Here is a 25,511-nt window from a genome sequence, read left to right on the forward strand (position 1 = left end):
ATATGACAAATCGTGTTTTCATGAATTTAGTGATTTATTGACCTTAAAATATCGATTTTATTAATTTTTGAAAGAGAGAGAGAGAATTTAATTATATTCATTTCCATTATAACTTTGATATAATAAAATTATAATTTTGAGTTATACTACTAATTTCTAAATGATAAATATTTACTTTTAAATAATAATATGATTAAAACTATAACTAATTCTATTATTCAAATAATTTAATTTTAAAGTCATACATTTTTTCGTTAATTAAAGGGACATAATATATATGTATTATCATGATATATTTTATAATTCTCGTGGATTTATATAATTAATTATACACATAGGAACTATAATACGTAATATTAATTATTATATTAAAAAAATACAGTGAAAAATACTTAATTTAATATATTTTTCGTCTCACTTGTAAACTTTATTGCATTACATAATTCATTGTTAATCATATATTGTGTGTATAATTGTATAATGTATGCAATATAATATTATATTAATTTCAAAGAATCTGGTTTTACATGAAAAAATTGAAATTTAATGAGAGTTAAATTACTTAAATTTTCATAATGACTATCGTTTCTGATAAACAATAAAGAGCAAGAAATTATTAAAAAATCAAATCAAATCAATGTACAATTAGTCTATCTTGCCTCTACTTACTAACTTAAACATATTTCTTGGTCTTTATTCACAATTATCTATCAATGGCTAGTTGTCCAGATGGTATATATCTACCATCTTGGTTAGATGGTTTATCTATGGTTTAAAATTGACTCATATATTGGCGTTTAATTTATTAAAGCTAAACGTGTAGTTTTATAATTCATAATAATATTATATATATTATAGTAAATAGTAAAATGTATGTTACATAATTAAATTAATTACATGATTATTAACAGTGTATTGTATACAGTTCCGTAACGTAATAACTGCAGTTTTTACTCAAATAGATCTAGTTTAGATTGTAAATGTGTTCGGAAAAAAATCTAAACAAGATCATACATCAAGACCATTGCAGCTTGTTAGGCATTCGTTTCGCTTCACTCTGTACTACGATGCACGATAACGGTTGGTACACATTATTTGCAAATCAAAACTTACCATAATAATTGTTTAAATTTCATCACAATGTGTTTATTTGTTGTAAGTGGTCTGTATGCTATTCGTAAGTCTTCATTATGCTTAAGAAAGTTATAAAAAATATCGAAGCATCACCTCTTCCAAGTGCCACGCCTAGCGTATTTCCAAATTTGCGATGAGTTACCTTAAGTTTAATAAATAATACACCGCTTTAGTAAGCAGTAAGTACTCCATTTATAAGCTATTAAATAAATACAACGTTTCTGATAAAAAAAATAATTTATGGTAAATAAATATTTTATAACATATACCAATGCAACATATCAATTTATGATAATATATTTTTACTTAAGTTAAGCTAACGTTTGTAACTTAAAAATAATTTAGTTTCTTGACTCAAACGAAAGCTAAAAAGTCGCAGCTTTCTTAGTTTAATTAGGTATAAAACTTATTCTATAATATTAATATTTCATATTTGTATTGTGTATTGCAAAACAAAAACAAAATACCATAATAACATACATACAATCAAATGATAACAGTAAAACATTTTTGAAATTTCGGACAAAAATCGTAGTTATTGTGTTTATAGTAAGAAAATCTATTATGCGATTGTAGTAACATAAAATGTGATTACAGTACTTTCAATTTTCAATACTTACAACATCGCAATATTATTGTTAATACATATAATAATAATTAACTTATAGTTCAGAATTGGTCACTAATTTACGTCCACATCTATTTTACACAATAATAATAACCACCGTACAGGTCAGTTTGTCAGTTTATAGTTAAGCGAATTAAAATAACACGTGTATGGCGTACATCCAGCGCAGTATATTATTATAAATTATTATTTATCATGCAAGATAAAACGAATACACTCTAGTCACCTGTTAATATACCCTCGTGGTGTAATATTATGCTTTCAATAAACTATAATTTAATGTGCGAAAAAGAAAACGTGATGTCTTTAGGGTGTACGTTATTAAATTTGATTGCGCGAAATGGCCGGAAACGTTTTTTAACAGAGTTATTATTATATTTATTTTTATTGTTAACCTTTAGCCAAACGCAATATGAGGACGCGAAATTCTAAACTCGATTATAATTGTTTACACAAAAACGGAGATTCATTACACACCGGTGTGGATGGGCTTCTGTTTTAGTGTGTTAGGTTTTAGCCGCTTTAGGGGATACAATATTTTATTGTGATTGTCTGAACTTCGCTATAAAAGTGTGTTAACATATAATAATAGTCATTTTATTTAAAAACAATTCCGTCTCATCCCGTTCAAAAAATAGCTTCGAGTCTACAATAAATGTACATTGTCATAGATTTACGAATAACAGGACACATAATAATAACATTAATTGTTTGAATCGAATTTCTAATTTTAAGCGCACATGATTTTTTCTTGGTATTTATTAAAGCTTATGAGAAATAAACGAAGATGAGAAATTATCTAAATAAGACATAGGTTACTTAACTCAAGTTTTGACTATAAAAGTAAATAATAATAATTAATGAAAATATGAAAACAGTTACATTATATTATTATTTTATTACTCATAAGATTCTTAAGATTTTTAAATTTTATACGCTCTCAACCTATAATACTGTCTTACAGATTAACATATCTTCTTTTTCTTTTCGAATCGTTACACGAGGATGAACGCGTTTCTCTTAATTGTATATACTTAGAGTAAACTAAGTTTTGATCAGAATTTTAATTTGAATACGATTACAATCTGTTTTAAAATTTACAATAACGTCATACACGATTCTATGGACCACCCAAAACAACGGTCACAGCCACACAGACGTGCGAAGAATGTCTAATCTTTCGTATTAATTCAGCCACATTATATAATAACATTAAATTATTATAAACAATACTTGAAATAAACGCAATTCTAGTGTAATTAGCAGATAATGTGAATTTTAATTTTATCGATTTTTAGGTGAATTAAAGCTTACATAATATGAGTTGGCGTAATTTATAAAATTATCGAACGTATGAATATTATAAGAAACCACTATGTATTATGACTCCCGCGAGAGATCCAAATAAACTAAACCAAATGATCCGTAGTATAATCATTACTTATTAATTATTACCAAGTCGATGACTTTTTTTTATTCTATTTATATCCAACATAGTTGAAGAACTATGCGTTGAAGAATTTCTATGCTTGAATATTAAATAATATTAATTTAATATTAATAACCTTGGATATTAAGTCGTAGAAATTGCATAACGGTATTCCGTAGTAAGTCGATTTTCAAAAGTTTACCATCCATTAATCATCGTGTATAAAGGGTTTCAAATAAAACTTGTCGAGCATTAAAGATTTTTCTGTTTTATTAAGTTTTGATTTTTTCTTTTCTGTTTTGCATATTAGTATGAGAAAATAGCTGGGACATGAAATTTTGATACGTATTATGCGATGACGTATATAATATTATTGTAACGTATAGTAATTTCGAAAACAAATTCGTATATAATAAAGTCACAATTCTGTTTTTACTCGAGTAGAAAGGCGATTTTAGATGTGTTTGTAGGTAGGCAAGGTATACAGTAATAATTTCAATTATGACAAAACCAGTTAAAGCGAAAGCGATGTCTATTCATCTGCCGTTTTTATATATTATTATACGACTCGTAATGTATATTATCGATAATAGCTTTACTCAGTGGAAACGTGCTAGTTTATCAGCGGGTAATAATATAACGTTTAATATGTAATAATAATAATTGTAATAATAATAATTACCAATTATCATATATCCTTCTATGGTATAGGTAATTATATTAATCCTTTCGTCAAAGAAAATGTCATATATCTTAATAAATAAAATAAGTAAAACAATTTTTTTTTCAGTTAAAATAACTTTAGATTATAATATTATATTATTATAAAATTATAAAATTATTTTTTCTTTTTTTTATATAATATGCGTAATTTTATCTCACTCAAGTATGTATAATAATGAATAATATGATATGATTATGATCATCATTATTATCTTATCAAAATATATAACAGATATAATATAGACGTTCATAATGATAAACATAATGATATATATATCATATATTCACTGTGAGTATCAAATTGCCATCAAGATGTTCCGATGAGTAAATACAAAATATCATAAACCACAATAGCAGCTGATATATGTTATAAAAGCATACGATTTATGTTTACCACAATAATTGAACTCTGACATTAATATTTTGAAGACATCTGTAGTGACTGGCTCCGATACGTAAGGTTAGGTTTTTTTTTAGGTTACATTATTTTAACATATATAAAATTATAAAAATATAATATTAAATATAAACTATACCATCGCAGTACTTACAATAAATCAATAAACATACATGTTATTTGTTCCTTCTATAATTCTAAGTGTGTATTTGTTCTTTAACAATCGCGTTTATTCTAATTATTTTTAGTTCAGTTAATACATATTGAACCGAACACAGCTGCAGCAAGTATTGACGACAAGTTTTTACATTAAGTAATATTACTTACCGTCATAAAAGTTTTGTTGCAAGAATTTGTTTAACACATGTTATCTTTATTAGTTACATTTAATATTCACTGTACGATGTGTATGTAATATTATTTTCCAATTTAATGAGTTGCTTTTTAAAACAAAATCATCGTGACTCGTGAGTTATTACAACTATAGTTATTTTATAGGAGTTAAAATGAACTAGGTTAACATATTATATTGTATTAATTGTCTATTTTATTTAATATTTATAGTGTTAATAAAAAATATTTTCAATAGCTCAGTAGGTTATGAGTTTCCTTCACGATAAACAAAAATCCATTTAAGTTTTTAACATTACGTATTTTTATTTTAACGAATTTTGAGGAAACCATAGTAGTAAGTTATGATGCGAAAAAAAATATAAAACCATTATAATGTTTTCCTTCGAAATCTTTTAACTTTGTAAGGTTGCTCTTGTATCAATATATCAACGAGCAACTATAAACTTAGGAAAGATAATTTTTCATTAAAACTATTTCAACTTAAACTCGTTAAGTTCAAAAAAAAAATAACTTGCCCATCATAACCTGATTCCACGCCGTACTACAGTCTCGAGCAGGGTCAAATCATTATTATGTATATACAGAAACGGATATATTATACGCTTTCACGCGAGAAAATAACAATGTTTATTATTCGAAAGAGGTTCGTTTATAATTGTCACAGTAACTTGGCATGTGTTATTGCCATCGTTGGAAAAAATATATATTTATACGTTTTATATAAAAACAAACCGTCGTGCAATTTGTCGTGTACAATTTTCGTACTCGGCACACGGAGGTTTTCGGTTGAATTAATTCTACTTAAAAATTATTCTGATGTTTTCTGCCGACATAATATACATATACATAGGTAGGTATACATTTGTAGTTTGTACGTTTACCTGTAACAATATATCTATACATGTTTTAGGAAAATATACTTAATTAAACGTACCCTTGCGGGCAAATCGAGTGAGCATATAAATTCAGTAATAAAACTCGTACTTAATTTAATATGGAGTTGACATTTCCCGTGTAATCTAATAGTTAATTATTACGAAGAGAACGAGATTCTATAATAATATAAATCCTCAAGGTTTAAAAAAATAAACAATATAATATTATTTATTCCAAGAACGAAACAATTCTTATATTTAATTTTGTTGTACCGCCTTTATATACAAGGTGTAACATTATATAACATAATCGCTAAATATAAATTAGGTTATTACCTTATTCTTTTTTTATAAATTCACAATCTTATACTTACATGTTATATAACAAGTAAATAAGATAATATTCAAATGACGAGAAGGGCGGGAAGTCGCCCACTCGACACTCGGTGGAAAATGTTTTTATTTAGGAAGAGAGTAAGTCCTCACTAGTTCTTTTTAAGGCGCTTGGGGTGGTTTACCCGGAATTTGTTTGGATGAAAGATGAGTGATAATAGGATTTACTTCTGAGTACTGAAAGTCTTATGTGTTTTTTGTAGGTGAGCGCGTGTACCGAGTTTATTTAAAGTTGAAACGCAAATGTCTTTATGTGTAGTGAGTCATTATAGTGATGTACCGGGGAGCTGTTGATATAAAGCGTAGGCTATAGATCGAAATGCCTGTATTGTGTTGGTGTTGGACGGTTCGGTTGAACCCCAAAGTTGAATACCTACTATAGCATTGCACGGGTTTTATAGGAGAGCAAAGTAGATTGATTGTTTGGTATTAAAGGGGAAGCTTAGAGCGGAGTAATGGTCTAAGAAGGTGAAGTCTCGAATCGAGTGCTTTACGCTTGTTTTTTAGGTGAGGACCCCGAGCTAGACGTTTATCAAGTATTATAGACCCAGATAATATGTAGTTTGCTCGGAAGATGGAATTTACGCATCGTCAATAAAGGTTAGGATTATCTATTCAATATATAATGTTTTTTCAATAAAAGTTTTAAGTTTATTTAGCTATTTGATAGAAATAAGTTGTTATTTGACAGTTTTTTTTTTATTTTACCCTGTGCTCTATATATAATATATAATGGGTCATTACCGGACTCGGTCGTTTTATGGAACCTTTTTTTTTTTATTTTACTTCAAAACCGCATGACGGATAAAATAATATTACATTATGTTTTAAAAACTGTAGTAATAACACATTGCTAGAAGTCACTGATAAGAATTTGAATACGCCGTGTGATACATATCCGCGTGATAAATCGTGTTTGTTTAAAGACGGCATATAGGTTCAGAGTTTACTATTGGCTTTTTTTTCCATTCAAGCGGAGGTAACAATATGTATAAACTTATCGACTATATCACATTTCTGTATACTGTAATTAAACAAATATAACAATTCTGTTCCTTTACTTTTCAAAAAAATATTTATTATGTTCTTGTCCTTGACAGTCTACAGACAGTTTATCTGATAAATTTGTTTCGTTATTTATTTTAAATATAGGTAATAGTTTACTTCAATGAGAACCTTTTTTGATGAATAATACATATTAGTAATGTAATAAAATAATAACGAGTGATAATATAATACTAAAATATAAAAATGCTCATAACTTGCTTAAAAATTAAAATATCGTAAGCAAACTGATGACAGAAAACAGATAATTTTCTTAGCTTTAAATTTGATAATAATTCAATTTGTTCTAATATTAAAGTTAAAAATACAAAATCGGTTCTATACTGAAAGAAAATTTGGTATGTTGTATATTATATACGGATACAACTCGTGCTGGACGCGGGTGTAATATCTTAATGTTAAATTAGTTAATGCAGTCTTTAATATAATATTTAACGCTTTTCTTTTTGTTTTGATGTGACTTAGCCATGTGAATTTTCTATCTAGGTACGTTCCAAGTTATTTTCGGAGATCGTTGATTACGTCCCAAAGTCATTTAAATGCATTTTTCGCTTTTTATGTTCTAATTGCTTTCTATTGTAAAGCAGGTAAGCGTTAAATTGCACTATTTAAAATATTATGAAGACGTATAAAATAATAATTATATGAGATTAGGGAAATTAATTAAGCCAAAAATTATGGATACGGCGACATTATTTACTTTATTGTTAGAGTATAATTAGTAAAACAAAGATATTTTTTTTTGTTAATGTGATTAAAATAATGAAAAAAACATACAATTATTAATGAATAATTATCGCTATTATATTTTGTCAAAATATTTTAAAGATCTTGTTTATTAAATGAAATAGTTTAAAGATATACATAAAGGATACAATTTTATTTTTAAAATTGATTATTTGTTTATTAATGGATTATTGTCTTTTAAAAATAATATCAATTAGTGTTTTGCATTTTAAATACATTAAATTCTTAATTGACGTTTTTAAATAAATGTTTATCCGGATTAGCACAAAACATTATAGGCACATAACATATTTTTAATTTATCTGACTAACACTGCTGGAAAGGTATTAAAGGTCGATAAATGGGGTGCAATGATAACGCCTGATTTTTTTTTTTTTGAAACTGTTTACTGTTGGCTAAAGATACGTCATTAATGTATTTTATTGAGCATGCCCGAAAGTGTAATAAAAAATGTATTACGATAAAAAGTTAAATTAATTTTGTTAATTTTAATCTTCCAATTAAAAAATCAACATATAATTGAGTAACATGTTTTTAGCTTTGAGACATTAAGATGATGTTGTTATAGGATTTGGATCATAGGATACCGGTAGTACACCCAATTTTTTTTTTAGATTTGAATTCTTTTTAAGTCTTTAGAGATTTATGGACAAGACTATACATTTTAACTGATGTTGCGAAATCTTCATTGCTAATGTCTCATGCAGTTTCCACCGGTCGCCCATGTAACTAATAAGGTTAGATAGGTCGGTGTTACCATCATTGGTTGTAGATGATGATATTCAATATTCTATATAGATTTACATAATCAATATGGTAATACTGTTTTTTGCACATAAACTATACAAAATTAAACAATTACACGCTTTTACACTCTTCTATTATGCACAGGTTTTTCGGTCTAATCTGGCATAAAACGGTGTTCAATCGCGTCTAGCTTCGATCCGGTCCGACCTCTGAACGAGTATAAGTTATAATACTATATTGTATGCACACATCCGGGACGAATATGTCGCGGTACGCATATTATGAGATTGTATCATAATAATATTATTATCAGTGCGCGGCCGTTATGTGAGGTGAATGACGTGGCGTTTTTCGACGATAATATGTTGTGCGCGTTTTAATGTTTTATTACCGTTTTATATTATTGTGTCAGTAATAGTTACAATATATTATTATATATTATAAAACGTTGTTCGTAGGTGACAGTGTGGTACCCATAACGCATTATGTACTACAGAGACAGACCACAGACGACGACGACGACGACGCGCGACGGTGCGATTCTAGCCGAATTATTTGCTCGTCTTCACAAAAAATAAATTTACCGATCGTCATCGTCGCGCCTATTGGTCGTGGCCGCTCGTCGACGACGCGTGTCATCATTAAATTATTTCATTGTTTTGATCGTCTCGTAAGTCGCGACAAGTCATAATTTCAAAAACCACGTGGTCGAGTTATGTATTACATTATAATTTATAACAATATCACTGAAATCATTATTACGTTATTAGTTATTGTACATCCTAGGACCTAGGACCTAGACTCGCTATAGAATGTCGCCAAGGGCAAGGTCGTCGCAGACCACCGCAAATCCTCCGCCCACGTCTCAATTATAATATTATTATAATAACATTTGCGAGCCCGTCTACAACAAATATTATATACTTATTATCTATCAAACTACTTATTATTATATAACGTATAATGACGTACCGACCGCAATGCGCTGTTTTTTTTATGGAAAAAAATGTTTGTTTTTTTTTTATCAAATTTTTCGTCTATGCGAGTATAACATAATACTATTATAATACGGACAGCAGCAGGTAGCAGCAAGTCGACCGAAGCATTGTAAAGTTTTTTTCGAAGTTTTCGTTTCCGCAACAACCATGGTACCTACTGTATTTTAATGACTAGGTTTTTTCTGTCCATTTTTCATGTTCATTTTTTTTGTTAACGTCAATGACGAAAACGCATTAACTCTACAATGTGCAAACAATTACGCCAGTACATTATTTTCTACGATATGTATGTGGTATATTCACCTATACTCGAGAGTTAATAATGTGATTGAAAAATGGCGACTTGATAAATAATAATTTAATACACTTACACATTTTGAAAGAGTTGGTCAGTGGTCAGCCGAATCTTTACAAAACGTCAAAACTAAACGTCATCGGGTCGTGTCAATGTTTATTTTTATATAATATTTACGTATACATTCATAATATATATCAAATTCGAATACAAATGGGAAACGTTTTTTTTTTTATATGTTTCAATGTGTATTTTACATTATAATAATGTCATATGTGTCTATTTATTCCAGGGATTTTATATGCACTTATAAACGACTGTTGAATATGCATTCATTTTAAAATATAAAAAAAAACATTACTTTAAATTCTAGAAATGAAGTTGTAAAAGGTTACATACTTAATTGCTATTTTACCATAGTATCATATATTTTTTTTTAAATAATAAATTTGTTATTCATATTCCATTCTGTTGTAAAAACGTTATGTTTTAAAAACGTACTATATAGTACCAAACATATATAATCCTATTAATTATTTTATTTATTTATTAAGTAAAACGCGGTTACAGTCGTTATACAAAGGAAGCATATCTGTTTTGTTACTATTCTAAAAAGTAATGCAAGATTTTAAAACAGCACATTATTGTATAATTAACACATTAAGAGGATGCCACACCCGTGTGTATTGTTTCCGTCTTACAAACGTATAACATAAGTAAAATAAGTAAATACCATATCACGCGAGCAAGGACCACTCAGCCTGTAGTCCAAGTTGAGCAACTAAATTTTTACATTAAAAAGATGAGATTTTTTTACTGTGAAACATTGTTTTTATTTTCTTAGCATCAGAAGTCCAAAAAAAGTTATTCAAATTTGAAAAATACAAAAATAATGGATTTTGAAATAATAAGAACTTTTTTCGTATTAGTGATATCAAAAAATTAAAAACAATGATACACGGATAATGTTTTCTTTTTTACAGTGTGAAAATTTGATTGTTTAGCTTAAACGTCTTAAACTAAAGCTCTAGTGGTTCTTAGCTGCTTGATACCGATTTTACTATGTTGTACGTTTGTAAGACAATAGAGACAACACATGCGTTTGTGGCGTCCATTCGTTCCAATCAAAATTTAAAATATAAAAAATTATTAAATTACCATTTCGACCAGAACACATTTCGACAGTAGCTAGTAAATATGAATAAAAATATTTCAAATATATCTTTGTAAATAATAGAAGTGTATTTATGGACCTATATATTTTTATAATATTGTACATAATTTTACTATGTACCAATATTTATTATTTGTATTTTATTGTTGAAAGCTCATGTATTGAAAGATAACAATCAAAACTTTACATAAAATGTTTGTTCATCGTCAAACACTATTGACAGTTAAATATTAAAATCATATTTACAAAATATAAAACTCAAAATCGTACATGTTGTCAGATTATAAAAAAAAACAATTTATAATTAAATATAGGAAGGTAAGAAAAGTGTGTCGTAATTTTTTTAGAACTTCAAATTTGTAATCAAATGAACATGATACGCAGTACTAATAAAGTTAAACAAATTTTTATTGAACTTAATTTTATTATTTCTTTAAAGTAACGAAAAATAAAAAGTCAATTGCATTATATTTTATTCACTGTTCTCTTCTATTATTCATATAAAATATATATGATACATTTTAACAATGTATTTCTATTGAGTTGATTTTTTTTTTAAATTCTTGTATAGAAAAAAAAACTTGATGTTTATATTGATGAAAGGTAGATATACGAGTAAAAAAATTAAGTTTACCAATTGTAATTATTCTAAAAACAAAAAAAAAGCTTTGTCAGTTTACCATCATAGAACTTTTCAAATAAAATATTGAATAAATAAATACAAAAAAACATTTTTAAACATTGCGTATTGGAAAAAGTTAAAATAAACATTTCAATATATCAATTATGTAAGTTTATTTTTTATATTTTATGTAGATTATTAATTAATATTCTTGTCTGAAATAAAAATATGGTATAGTTTGTATTTATTTTGAAACCGAAGTAAATTTATTCAGTTTTAAAGTTAGTAGAAAAATTATATTAATTTTTTTTTTTCAATTTGTAATGGAGTAACACGTAAAATATTAATTTAACTATTAAGGTTTGCAGAATTTTAAGTTATAAATAATATACCTAAGTAGGTGCAAAAATTTAAAATAAATCCATCATAGTTGTGTCATTTTTTCAATTTTTACTAACTTAAGTTATTTAAAAACATTTATTATTTTATTGGTAATAATATACTTTGCATCTATCTGTTTTATTTTGTTTTAATTTTATACTCAAATTCGTGATTTTGTAGATACGTATACATCAGCAGTATATACAAAGCATCTACTAGTATAAAAAGTCAAACGCAAATCAAAGGTTGAAAAATAAAAATAGTATTGCAATTCCTATAAAAAAAAAACCAATAAGAAATTTGTTCACGATGTCTGCAGCTGTATTATTTTGAGTATATAGCATTAAAAACGATGATTTGTTATTATTTATTATTATGATCCTTTTTGCATTTTTAATAAATATTGTTGTTTTCAATATTATTTTAATGGGAAATCATAATTTATATATACAAGCTTTGTATTTTTTTATTGTTTTGAACGTAGTTTTTTTTTTGTAGAGTATATAATATTGCAATTTCTATTTTTAGTATTTTACTAATAGTAGTCCAAGAATTAATTCGTTATATTATAGGTACATCACATAAAATTTCTCTGAATCACAAATAATAACACTTCCATTTAGCGATCACTTTAATAAATTTGTATGATAATTATAATTATAACTATTAATTCTTGTTACATTATTTTCCACTTTAAACAACTTGGAATTTTACCGTTTATTCATAATATCCAGTTATATACTATTCATTTAAAACGTATTTATCAATCATATATTATAATAGTATATAATAATTAAAATACCGAGAAATGTGATCAATATTAGTCGATCTAACTCTTAATTTTCAATTTTTTTGATATATATATATATTTAAATTTATGGCACCAGAAAATCAACTACAATTATTATCATCGGTTTAGTTATTATATTTGACGGCAAAGTTATTAAATGATTAGTTCTCAGAATCTGGATACCTATGTGCAAATAAAATAACGTTTATTTAAATTTCTAGTTACGAATTCGATATTAAAAACGCCATCGTTATGACTAAAAATATTAATGAAACAAACAATGTTCATCAGTATATATTATAATTATATATTTTATATTAATTTTCATTTATTATGTATTACTGAGAAAGCAGCTGGTTATGATCTATATCATAATATGTAAATTATTGGGTACATTATTGTATATTATATATTATTATTATTATTAAATTGCTTTTACACAAATTTCAGATTACACTGTAACTGCCAGCGCAGTAATGTATTATGCATGTATAAATAACGTTTATTAAACATATAGGTAAGTGCTGTATTTTGTATTTAACCGTCTCCGTTATAGAGGAAATTCATCGGACTTTGCTCAAACTATTTTACTTAATCAAATAGTTTATCTAACTATCAAGTTCAAACGAACGTTTCTTCATTTCATTCGGTATGCCGCCATTAATATATCGACGGTGCGACCTCGATGTGTAATAGCACCGTTGAAAACGTTGAAGATTTTATTCACCACAGTTGTTGGGATTTTACACGCGCCGTTCCTGTTATAAATGTATTAAGAAACTTAACTGTATAGGTATTATAATGCACTATACGGTAGTATAGGTGCTCTCTATAGTTCTGTACAGTTCGATCAACTCAGAAGTATTTGGCTAATCACTATTCACAAACCCATCTCAAACAGGATTAACAAATTGTTTAGAGAAAGGGTGAGACAGAACGAGCTACAGCAGATTGGGGTGGAATATGTATGTATTAGACATGGGTATATTGGTACTTCTTGGGGCAGAAGTACTTACTTGCAGAGGCTTTATAACTCTAAATCGTTCGTCAAAACGATAATATACTATTCCACAATATTATACGTCTTGTACTCTCCTACAATTACACCGTACAAAATAATTATTACTGTTCTATTTACGAATGCGAAATAATATAATATGGCCTATTATTACGGCGAGTAAAACGAAAATAATATGGTTTTATATATTATTATTGTAGTATTGTCGAGAAACCGAGATAAAATATTATTTTATTTTATTCGCTTGCTTTTGACCGCGATCCGAGCACGTCGTTATTTCTTTGCTCGTTTCAGACGTCTATCTATATAATATACAATGCAATATGAAAATATTATAATCGAAATTTACTTTTACTATCGTATTCCGAACTTTTTTTTTTTATAAATCACAGATTATATTGTTCTGCGGTCAAATCTACGCCGATAACATTAAACTGTTTATCTGAAACCAGAGCACGTTCCGATATCGGATCATCGAAAATGTACTTAAATAACTATTGCCGTACATCATCCTCTTCCATTATTTTATTTGAAATTTACAAGCATGCTCTCTGTTATTTTTTTCCCATCAAATCTTATGACGATTTTTCAATAGCCACAATAAATGTTGAACTTATAGTTGTTGTAAGCCTTGTATCGATCAAATGTTTAAAATAACGTTGTTCAATATAACGATTGGATACTAATCCCCAATGGAATTTAGTCGTCCAATGAATTCGTATAGTGATATTTAAGATTCAAATAATCATTGATTTTTATTAATTATATTTACATTAAATCGATTTAATATTTCAAGATATGTTTATCGCTTATATGTTTGTAATTTGTATAGAAAAAAACCATCAAACTTAAAAGAATCGTGACTTATAAATTATAATACACACAATATAATAATTATTTCTAGTCAAAAAATGTATAAAATAAATTAGTATAGATGATGATAACGTTCCGTAATATTTTGTATAATATATATTTAATATCAAAATTACTTTCATTAATATATTTTTAATTTCATTATTATAATACAAAACAAAAAATGTTAAATATGAATATTCAAGTAAACAATTATTGTAATTATTTATAATAACTATATTATTATTGTATTATTTCCAGAGAAACTGTCACAAAACTCACGATTTACAAATATATACCATTTTTGCTATTTGCAAAATACGCATAAACATTTCATTTGAATTTTCGGCAAGTAATCACAAATACCCCGTACAGATGAAAATGGAATTGGTAATTTATTATTTAAACGTCTTATTGCTCTATAGGTTAATAAAATTAAGATTAAATTTAACTGTGTTTTGAATTATCGAAATGCACTTAAAACCCTATATTTTAAAACAAAAATATTGTTCGTGTCACTTATAGTGTCTTGGTACGGTAGCAACCCTCAAATCTCTTTATAAGTCACGACACTGGGGAAATCAATTTTAACATAAAACTAACTCTACGATTAAAACGTACGTGTGCGTCATTATAATATATAAACAATGATAATATAATAATATGTATTTATAATAAAGTTTATTGAAAAATAAACCTTTAAGAAACCAATCATAACTTGTAAGTCGAATATTTTTTTAGTCACGTTTGTTTGAGAGGGCTTGTAATATTTTTGAGGGGCTTGCATATGCCGCAACAAATAGTGAGAGATATTATATTATAGTATCTATTTTTCTTATTAGTTATTATTATATTATTATTTACTAGACCATTGACTATAGGCCACACCACTGGAGGTGCGTCGAATACAATAGTGTGCGTTACTATATTACAAGTGCAATTATACCATTGCATTACGATATATAATCACAACAACAACAACAATAATAATAATGTATCATTAAATTATGTTTGTCATCGAGTGCGAAATAGAAAGATAGTAATACCGTACGACACGCGTCGCCACGGTGATCCGATTTGACCGTTGTCGTCGTCATAGAAAAATCATTATAAATACCGAATTCGGTATTTGATATGATTTAATGATTAAGTCTTTTCATTTGGTGATTCGTATTTATTTGATGCAGCGCAGACGTAAAACTATTGGCATTGCGTCTGGTCGCTGATAATATATAATATTATAACATTACAATGATCGTGTAAGAAAAAATAAATATAATTTATTGAATTCGCTTAAAATATAATATATTAAACGAGTAGGCAAGCGTTAAACACGTCATTTTTAGACGTAAATATGAGGTCGTATTCATTCAGTGTTTGAGATCAACAAGTTTTAGGATCAAGTATTATAAAGTATAATGATTCCTTCTTTTTTTTTTTTTTGATTCCTCCTAAAACCAACAGCTAAACCTAATCTGTACTTGACTTAACCAAAACTGTACGCACACTTTTGTTAACATCACTCTGTATAACGTTGCTTTATAGAACATAAAACAATATATTGTAATATATCAATATATCGTAGACAACGGTGTAATATTAAATTTACGAAATGGAATACACTTGTAATGTAACTGTAATAATATTAAATACTGAATTCTAAAATATAATTCAAATATATAATTGGTACTGTAAATTCAATACCTAATTTAAATTGTATGAAGAGGCGGGATAAGTTCTCTAAGTCGTGTCACATTTATATGTAGATCTATGATTAAATGATACTTAAATTAAATTGTCAACTAAGTGCTGTGTTACACGAAAAACTCAGTAATTATGATATTAATTGTACAACAACCAATGTTATTGCTGTGTAATAAAAATAGTATTGTTCAACCAAATGCACTTTCTGCGTTTCTTCCGTTCGAAAACTGTAATAATATACAATTTTATTATTATATTATTTTTTATCTCAAAAGAAATAATATCTATACGTTTGTAGCATAATATACATCTACAGAATCTATACTTGTATATCGTGTCGTATATATTATATAATACTATATAAGTGTAGTATGTTAGTGTATGTTAGTGTGTGTATTATATGATATTCGATTTCCGACTGTCCTATAGTTGTACTTACACTATACACGTGACAAGATAATATTACATTAAATAATATTTTATGCATATTATATTTTTGCATCAAAAAATCAACACTGGAATTCATAACAATTTTAATTAATTATTGTTTAGCGTATTTGCAATACCTATGTATAGTTATAATTCAGGGCTCAAAACATTATGTATTAAAAAATACTAAAACTGCAAAAAAAACACAAAAAAAATTTATTTCATACAAATTAATTCACAATAAATTTATATTATATTTTTTTTCACGAGAATTCTCCAAATTTAGAAATACTTAACAAATTTTACTGACGAATCCATTGTCTATTTATTATTGGTAATACTCTTGTTTATTATACTACTAAAAATTATAATATGACACTATCATTCACTAATTTTGGATATTTATAAATTAAATGTAACATGTAATTTCGAAGTGCTGATCTAACCATTACCATTTACCATAGGCTTATGCCAATTGAGCTGAAATTACCCTTTTACCTATAAGAAATCTATCGATTCCACAGAATTTGTTTACTTATAAATTCCACCGACTGTCGAATCCACCGAACTGTTATTTAAATAAAAAAAATATTAGATTAATTTATGTAAAACTGGCATCAAACCACTATTTTAAAAAATAAATCAACTTAACGCTACGATTAACCTAACAATTTTAATTGTAAAAATATTTTGTAAAAAACCAATCACTAGGTTTTTTAATTACATTATTTTACTATTTGAACAAATTTTATATTGTATTTGATTACCTTTTTTTTCCATAATATATGTATAATTGTGCTATATTTTTCGTTATGGACGAGAATATTTGAATTGTTTTTATTAGAAAAAAAAATATGGTAAACCATATCCACCAATACTGTTAATTAAAAAAAATACTTTATAATATGATACATCAGTTATTGTTTAAAAAACAGTCGCCAGAATCAACATAAATAAATATTCGACGGAATCGATAAAACCCCTTTACCACGTATGCCTTCGTCATATATCTATTATTTATAATTATAATATACTTGATAATTCGTTAGATATAATCGATCATAATATGTACCTATTATAAAATAATAAGAATATTTATAAATTGTGTCTTCACGATTCAAATAAAAATAACAAAAAAAATGTCCTAAAAGGTAACAAAAAATATTTGATATAAAAAAAAAAAAAACACAAAATATATGATAAAATATACAATAAAACGTTTGACAATAGAACCCTTCCGTTCATTTTTACCGTCATACATAACACATTTGCATTTATCTAGAAGATTTTAAATATACATATTCCTAACAAATATGCAAATGCATTAAGACCCAAATATTGTGTTTTGAAAATTGTCTACCTGTAGTGAATTCTAAAACTCTTTTCACCGTCACGTAACAGGTAGGTAATATCCGTAATGTAAATTCACTAGTGACTATATTATACTGCAGTATATACTGTTGATAATAAACTTGGACCTCGTATATACATGTCGCAAAATCAATATTTCGTTCAATTTATTATAAAAATATCTATACACAGCGACATAGCGTCCATTGATGCTTAAACGCGAACGATACCTTGTACAATAAGTATGATAACCGTTTTATCTGGTCTTAGAATATTCCTTGTCGGTGTATTTTTTTTTAAAAATATCCGTAGACATTCGAGCGTTCTGTCTCCGACTACTTTTCATTTTTTTTCTTAATGTAAACCATTAAATCATGTAATAATGAATAATATTATGTATTATACGATGATCATCGCATAATGCGTGCCGCGAGCGTTTATAATATATTATTTTATATTTCTATAGTCTATTGATTTTAGAGAAATTATGCTACTTTTACCTGATGGTTCTAATGTTATATAAAGTTTCTCAATTTCTGTTTCAATATCTCCAGTTTTTAATACTCAGGCGCCCGTAGTCCAATTAAAATCGACTTGATATCCACGAAATACGACAGTTCTTTGATAAATAATAACAATAATAATAATTACAATTTACTTATATGCCGATTTAATTTTCTTATATTTCGTGGAGTACACCAGAAAACGATGTGTAGTTTAATGTATTACGTGCGGTATCATTCTCTTATTAGTTTCAAGAAACTGCACACTTTTAAACTATACTGCTCAGCGTATTATATTATTATAATGTACTCAAATTGCTCGTCCCTGCGAGCGTGAAGATAAGATCGAACGTTTAGAGTACGTCTTATGCAAAATCAGTTGAAGTTTCTCATTATTATAATATTTCGTGTAAAAGCAAGTCAAAGATGCGAAAAATCTTGCATTTATTACAATATTCTACGTGTTTATTATGTATTCGTTACTTTTTATTATATTTTTCGAGTAGAACCATGGCTATAATATGGCCTATAAGGATATTATATATTGAATCAAAGCTTTTTTTTTCCAACTTCCATATTAACAGTACTCGGAAAATTGAATAATATGAAGAAAATATTTATTTTTTAGTTCTATGTAATATAAATTAAAAACTTTTTTTAAGATTTGTTTATCATTATATTTAGGAAATTTATTAAACAATAATAAATATCAAAATAACATCGCATAACTTACTTAGGTATATTTTACAAATGTAAGTGTGCTATAAGTAATTTTTTTCTCAAGATTATATGCAAAAATTAATCAACGACAAAACAATTATTCTTAATGCACAAAAAAAAAAATATATAAATAAATGTATATATTGTATATTATAATTAAAAATGAAAAAACCTTAATTTATATATAAAAAAAAAAACTAAAAAAAGATATTAATATTTTATTGCAACAAACATATACAAAATGTTGTTGAGTTGTTCAGTTTATTTCATAATTGTTATTTTTTCATTCTTCTCTCGGTATTATTTGTGGAACAGTTTTTATTTTTATTAGAAAACATGTAGCAGTTTAATGTTTATTTTTGCATTAACGCACAGACAAGAAAATCCAACTCATTATCGCAATGCATGCCTAATAATAAAATATTTTAATGGAAAAATAAATTACCAAATTTAAATATTAATTAAAACTATACAATTATAAAACTGAATATAGGAGTGACCTATATAATACCTATAATACAATAAAATATAATATTAGATACACATATAATGTGTATATTATTATACCTTTGTTGTACCTATAGTAATGTATTAAATGTTATAATGTTACACATTTATAATACCACTTAACAGAAAGTTTTTTTCAACATTTTATATTTTATATTCTATCGGTCAATTTATGGCAGTCAACGAGTAAACAAAAAAAAAAAAAAATGGAATAATAATTTACTTTATTACATATAACATTGATTTTATTATTAAGTAATAATAAAACTGTGAACATTTTTTTCTGCACAAATACAACAAACACATCATATTTTATAGTATACAATTTATTAATATTACATTTTAATTTAATTTAAAATTATATACACAGAATAATATACACATTGAAGACAGATAAGTATAAATTGAATAAGAATTAAATAAAAATTGTACAATGACTGTGAATACAATTTTTTTTTGCTTTACAAAGGATTTTTATATTAAAATACACATCGATATTATAGTATACATATATAATATGGTAGTGTAAACTTTTTTGGCCGACGTTAATATATTATCATTTTTACTGCAAAATGACGGCGTCGCGTAACTCATAACTCTGTAGAAAGCTTATATTTTCGGCAATCTCCGATAGTCGTTTATTAGCTTGCACCCGGCCGGTCGGATGATTGATCGTTAAGTTGACATTATTATTATTATTTTATTTTTTTTTTATCGAATTCTGTAATGATATCTATTTACTATATTATTATTATTATTATTATTGTTGCAGTGAAGGTCAACGAGCGAAAGTATATACAAAATAATTTACATAAACAAGGAAATGTGGTCCTGGATTTTGATATTTACGCGTCCATACTATACATAGGGTATCATACAGCTGTTATTAACTATACCTTCGTTTTATTCAAGCATCACCGGTCATTTACATCACAATTACGCACATCTGGCAAAAGTTTACGGCATGAGTGAACAAACATCCGATCGTGTACGATTTACTGTAAGTCGATAATTTCTAGTAATTTCTAAAAATGTGTGTGAATTTTTTTTGTTTATAAAACCATTATAATATTATTAGCTAAATATAAACATCGAGTAATTTATGCGCTTTTAAGTCTGTTACCAATGATGACATGCAATGTTTAACTATAGGTTAACATCATCATACTATATTATTTTAAAATTAAGAAAACATATATTAGCCATAATTGGTATACTAAACACTAAGTTTTGATTAATTATAAGATTATATAAGTCTTGAATATACTATAGGTACCGAGATAAATTAGCATTTTTATTTTTAACGTTTTAGTGTTCAATAAGCATACCGACATAATATTATGCAAGTCGATCTCATAAGAAAACAAATATATTCTTTATACGATTATACATATTTTTATCAAAAAGAGTTTGACTATAGACTCTATTAGTCACTAAGAGGTCTTAGATAGCTACATTACTGCTTTGTCTATAGTTAATACATCTGTAATATGTAAGATATTAAAATAATATATTATTTTATACGTTTGATGAACGCCACTGCTTGCCATTCACACACAAATATTCTATAACGTGTATATAGTATAGGCGACTATACCACTTTCACCGAGCTATGTGATGATTATATTATTATTTTATTAATAAAATAATAATAGTAATACAAATTGTTGTTGACAAGTAGTTATTATTATATTACAGTGTTTATAATATAGATTTTCGAAACCCACACATTGTTGTATAATATACAATAATATTGTATGTTACATAGTTATACTTATAATATGTTAGATTGTTATTTTTTGTTATTCATTTCAAATATTTGATTTTTGCAAGGACTTGAACGCCGTTCCCTAAGAAATTAATACTTAGTTGTATTAATATATATATATGTATAATGTTTTATTTTTTCATATACTGAAAATTTCATCAGTCAGACAGTACTTATATACCAATTAAATTGTGATATTATAGTTGGTTTGATTTTAATTGTCATATGTTGTGTAATTTCAATTTATTTTTTTTCTTTATTTTTTGATGTTATTTTGGTGATGGTAACACTGGCGTTTATAAGTTTTAATTAAGTGTTTATTTTGTTATTTGATTCAAATTATTTTTTTACCATCATGATATAAATAATATAGTAACTTTTTCCACTTCTACATTATGTGGTCATCAATGTCTCTTTGCAATTTAATAATTGTTTCGTTTCGTGATTTTTGTTGTGATTGGTTAGACAAATGCTTTTTTATTATATTTTTCATTAAAACGAATAAAACCTATAAAGGATATGTAATTATATAACCTATACCGAATACATCCGGGATCTGTCAACATAATGCTTTTTTAAATTATGGCCCATACGGCCATACGTGCAATTATATATTTATTTTAGTATTAAATGGCGAGTGTTGCCTTTTTTTGTGGACAACTGCTGTCAGTTGGACTTATTAAAATTTACATTTTACCACAAGTATTACTGTCTAGACTATTTACAGACATAAGCGAGATGTAGTACCTACGATGAGTAATGCTAATGTACAGTTATAAGTTATTTGGACGGTGAGTCGATGAGATTTTATCGTAGAAGAATTCGTAGTGAATTTATATTGATTGAATTATTACAATAATAATGGTTATATAATATTTAATGTTATATTATATTATTTATTGATCAGCCTAATCAAAAATAAGAGTTATAAGAACAGTTTATCGGATTAATAGCAAATCATGTCTCCATCTAAACATTAATAAATATCTATACGAGTTGTTTTTATACAATACGTTTTGGCCGATTTTTGAGGACACTCGAAAATGTCTACTAAAGTACGAAGCAAACATTTTTACGTAATATAAATTATTATTTATTATTTCTATGGGAATCATGTTGAAATGGTTGTTTCAGTACCTATACCTAATGAATTGTGTACAATATATTATTATGTATCTATAACAGTATGTGGATGACGTACATATCTTTTTATTTTTATGTTAGTTTTTAGATTTTTTAGATTGTAAATTTATTGGTTTTCGACAACAATGAATTTCAGACACACCCTACCCTGTGATCGTCGATTTAAATGAAATATCACTTTTGGTTGTTGTGTTTATCAGATCGAACAAGATTGGAATTCATACGAAAACATTATTATCTGAAAACCATCCTAGAAATAATATTTGCACGCACAACGAGTCGCCCCGCACATTTGTTATCGATAAGACGATAAATGCGCATTGAGACGTATTGTGTAAAGAATGTGTTGTAGGTACTTCTTTTATTTTTTCACAATATTGTCGTGTAGGTATAAACTTAGACTGAAATGCATTTATAGATAGGTTCACGGCGATGTACATTATTAGCACACAATAATTGTATTAACAACTAACAAGTATCGATTATAGACTATTCAATTTTGTTCTAAAACCCGAATACTCAACAATACATATGTGGAGTCGTTTTGATTGTTAAAATACATGCTTGGTATTCCTGCGTGAATCGACAATATAATATGTACATTTTTAAAAACCGGCTTTTTTACGTTCAATTAAACCCCACACGAAAATATTTTCTTTATTATAATGCCATTAGTATAAACTATTGTTAGAAAGTGAAATTCTTTGTTGCCAACAGAGATTAGATTTTGATACTTAACTAATTGCTTTACCTACGTCGAAAATGTTGATGCCACTACATTTTTGTACGTTTTATTTTAGAATGTATTTCCCTTTTTTAACGATTAAATAAAAATAAATACATTTTATTTTAAATAATAAAATACCATTATCTTGTGTATAAATATTTTTTAAAACCAATAGTAAAGGATGCATTTTAATAACGCTATTACAAGCCATCGGACTATCAGCCCGATGCATATCTGATATAAATGTATAATAATAATATTCATCTATAGGAATAATGCTTATATTGGTTGTATTATAAAGATATATTTGTTTATATTGGAATGTCGATTTCCATTAAGTCAAACCACTAATCACTATCTATCATCAATGCAGTTATCTGATATGGGATACACTTCAATTTAATTTTCCTCTTGTTCAAATCTAGTACTTAAAATAAATTAGACCACAAAATTGTGTTTGACCGAGTTCTGAAATCTTGTTCGAACTTTACACGTCAGATTAATGATATTTTTACAGCTTTCCTTATGAAAGTAATAATAGTGAAAACTAAAAAAAGTCGTGACGGAACAGTATTAAAACATTAAAACATGATATGAACTAAAAAACAACGAATGCGTTAACATTACAAAACATACACATACTAAAATAATTATATTATATTATTTGTACAAGAAAAAATTGTAATGATTTATTTTGACAGTTTCATCAGCCATCGCGTATGTACACTATACGATTATACTTAATATATCGCTGCTAATGATCGTCTACACACGGACGTATGACAATGGTCGCCGCACGGGTACGGTTATCGTAGTCAAAACCAAAAAATAAACTCGTTAATTATCGAGTCAGTCATCGAAATTCAATGGACTTTTTTGTTTTACTGTACCTAAAGCATTTATTTTAACGAAAAAAAAAACCGAATGAGGACGAAAAAAAAGGGAATCCCTAATCGCTTATTATAGTTAAGTTAGTTATATAATATGCATTGCATCCTATTTTAACATGGATAAGTGTTATAATTTTTTGACAATCATAAATTTATTCCGAATTTTTAATATTATATTATTTTTGAACTCGGCACTATAATAATACTGTGATTGATATAAAAGTAAAATGTTCATCGGAAACTAAGATATGATTAGACAAAAAAAATGTTACTAAAATATTTAATAAAATGGTATAACCAGTTGCTTATCAAACGTACCTACTATAAGTAGGTACAAGAACTCCGCTTCCGCCAAACACTTTATAATAATATGTTAGGTAGTACAGACTACAGATTAGACAAATCCAATATTGTTATATATACGATTGTCGCATCGTCATCATTTCTTACTTTTCGATAACAATTAAATTTATTTTAACAGAATTATTACAAATACGTACGATTCGTTGTATTGTTGTACAAAAACCAAAGTTATAACTTAAAACACTCAATTTATAACGTAGCACATTAGATATAATAAAACTTTTATTTTTTAAAACAATGACAGATTATCTAAATTTAATAATATATTACTAAACAATACAATACCAAAAGCACAAAAACGTCCATAACGACCAAATTTCTAAGTTTACTGTGAAACTGCAATACTTATAAATCTTGATTCCAGTATTTGTGGGTATTATTAAACGATGTGTGTGAAGGACTTAACTATTTCACACTGAAGCATTATATTTGAATAATTAATTTCTCATTACATTTCAGATACGTACTGTATATTATCAGTATAATGTTTTCAGTTAGTTGACCGTTTAGACCGTTTCGTATCGACCTCGCGTGTTTCCGGAACAAAATCCAGTAGTTCCGGTGAACAATATAATACGTCGTTATCGGTACTTGGTAATTAATTTGAATTAATAGTAATAATTATAATAACGAAAATAGTAATGATAGTAAATAGGCGATGTCATTTATGAATGGCGTTCGTTCGGCGCACGCGCACCCATACCGCATTGGGATTCGGGACCGGTTACGGCGGCGGTGGTGGTGGTGGTGGTGACTGGTGGCCCAGGAGACCGTCCGGCAGATGA

The 25,511-nt window shown here is 26.8% G+C and overlaps 1 long non-coding RNA gene across 1 annotated transcript; it reads left to right on the forward strand.

The window, feature by feature from the left end:
* Positions 1–1,070: 1,070 nt before the first annotated feature.
* LOC126550798 (uncharacterized) lies at positions 1,071–20,925 on the forward strand. The gene is made up of 3 exons (XR_007604818.1): positions 1,071–1,313; positions 14,884–15,012; positions 20,608–20,925. It is a non-coding gene; the product is annotated as an uncharacterized LOC126550798 (long non-coding RNA).
* The last annotated feature ends 4,586 nt before the right edge of the window (positions 20,926–25,511 follow it).

The sequence above is a fragment of the Aphis gossypii genome, chromosome 3 (genome assembly GCF_020184175.1).
Source record: "Aphis gossypii isolate Hap1 chromosome 3, ASM2018417v2, whole genome shotgun sequence".
NCBI classification, from domain to species: Eukaryota; Metazoa; Arthropoda; class Insecta; order Hemiptera; family Aphididae; genus Aphis; species Aphis gossypii.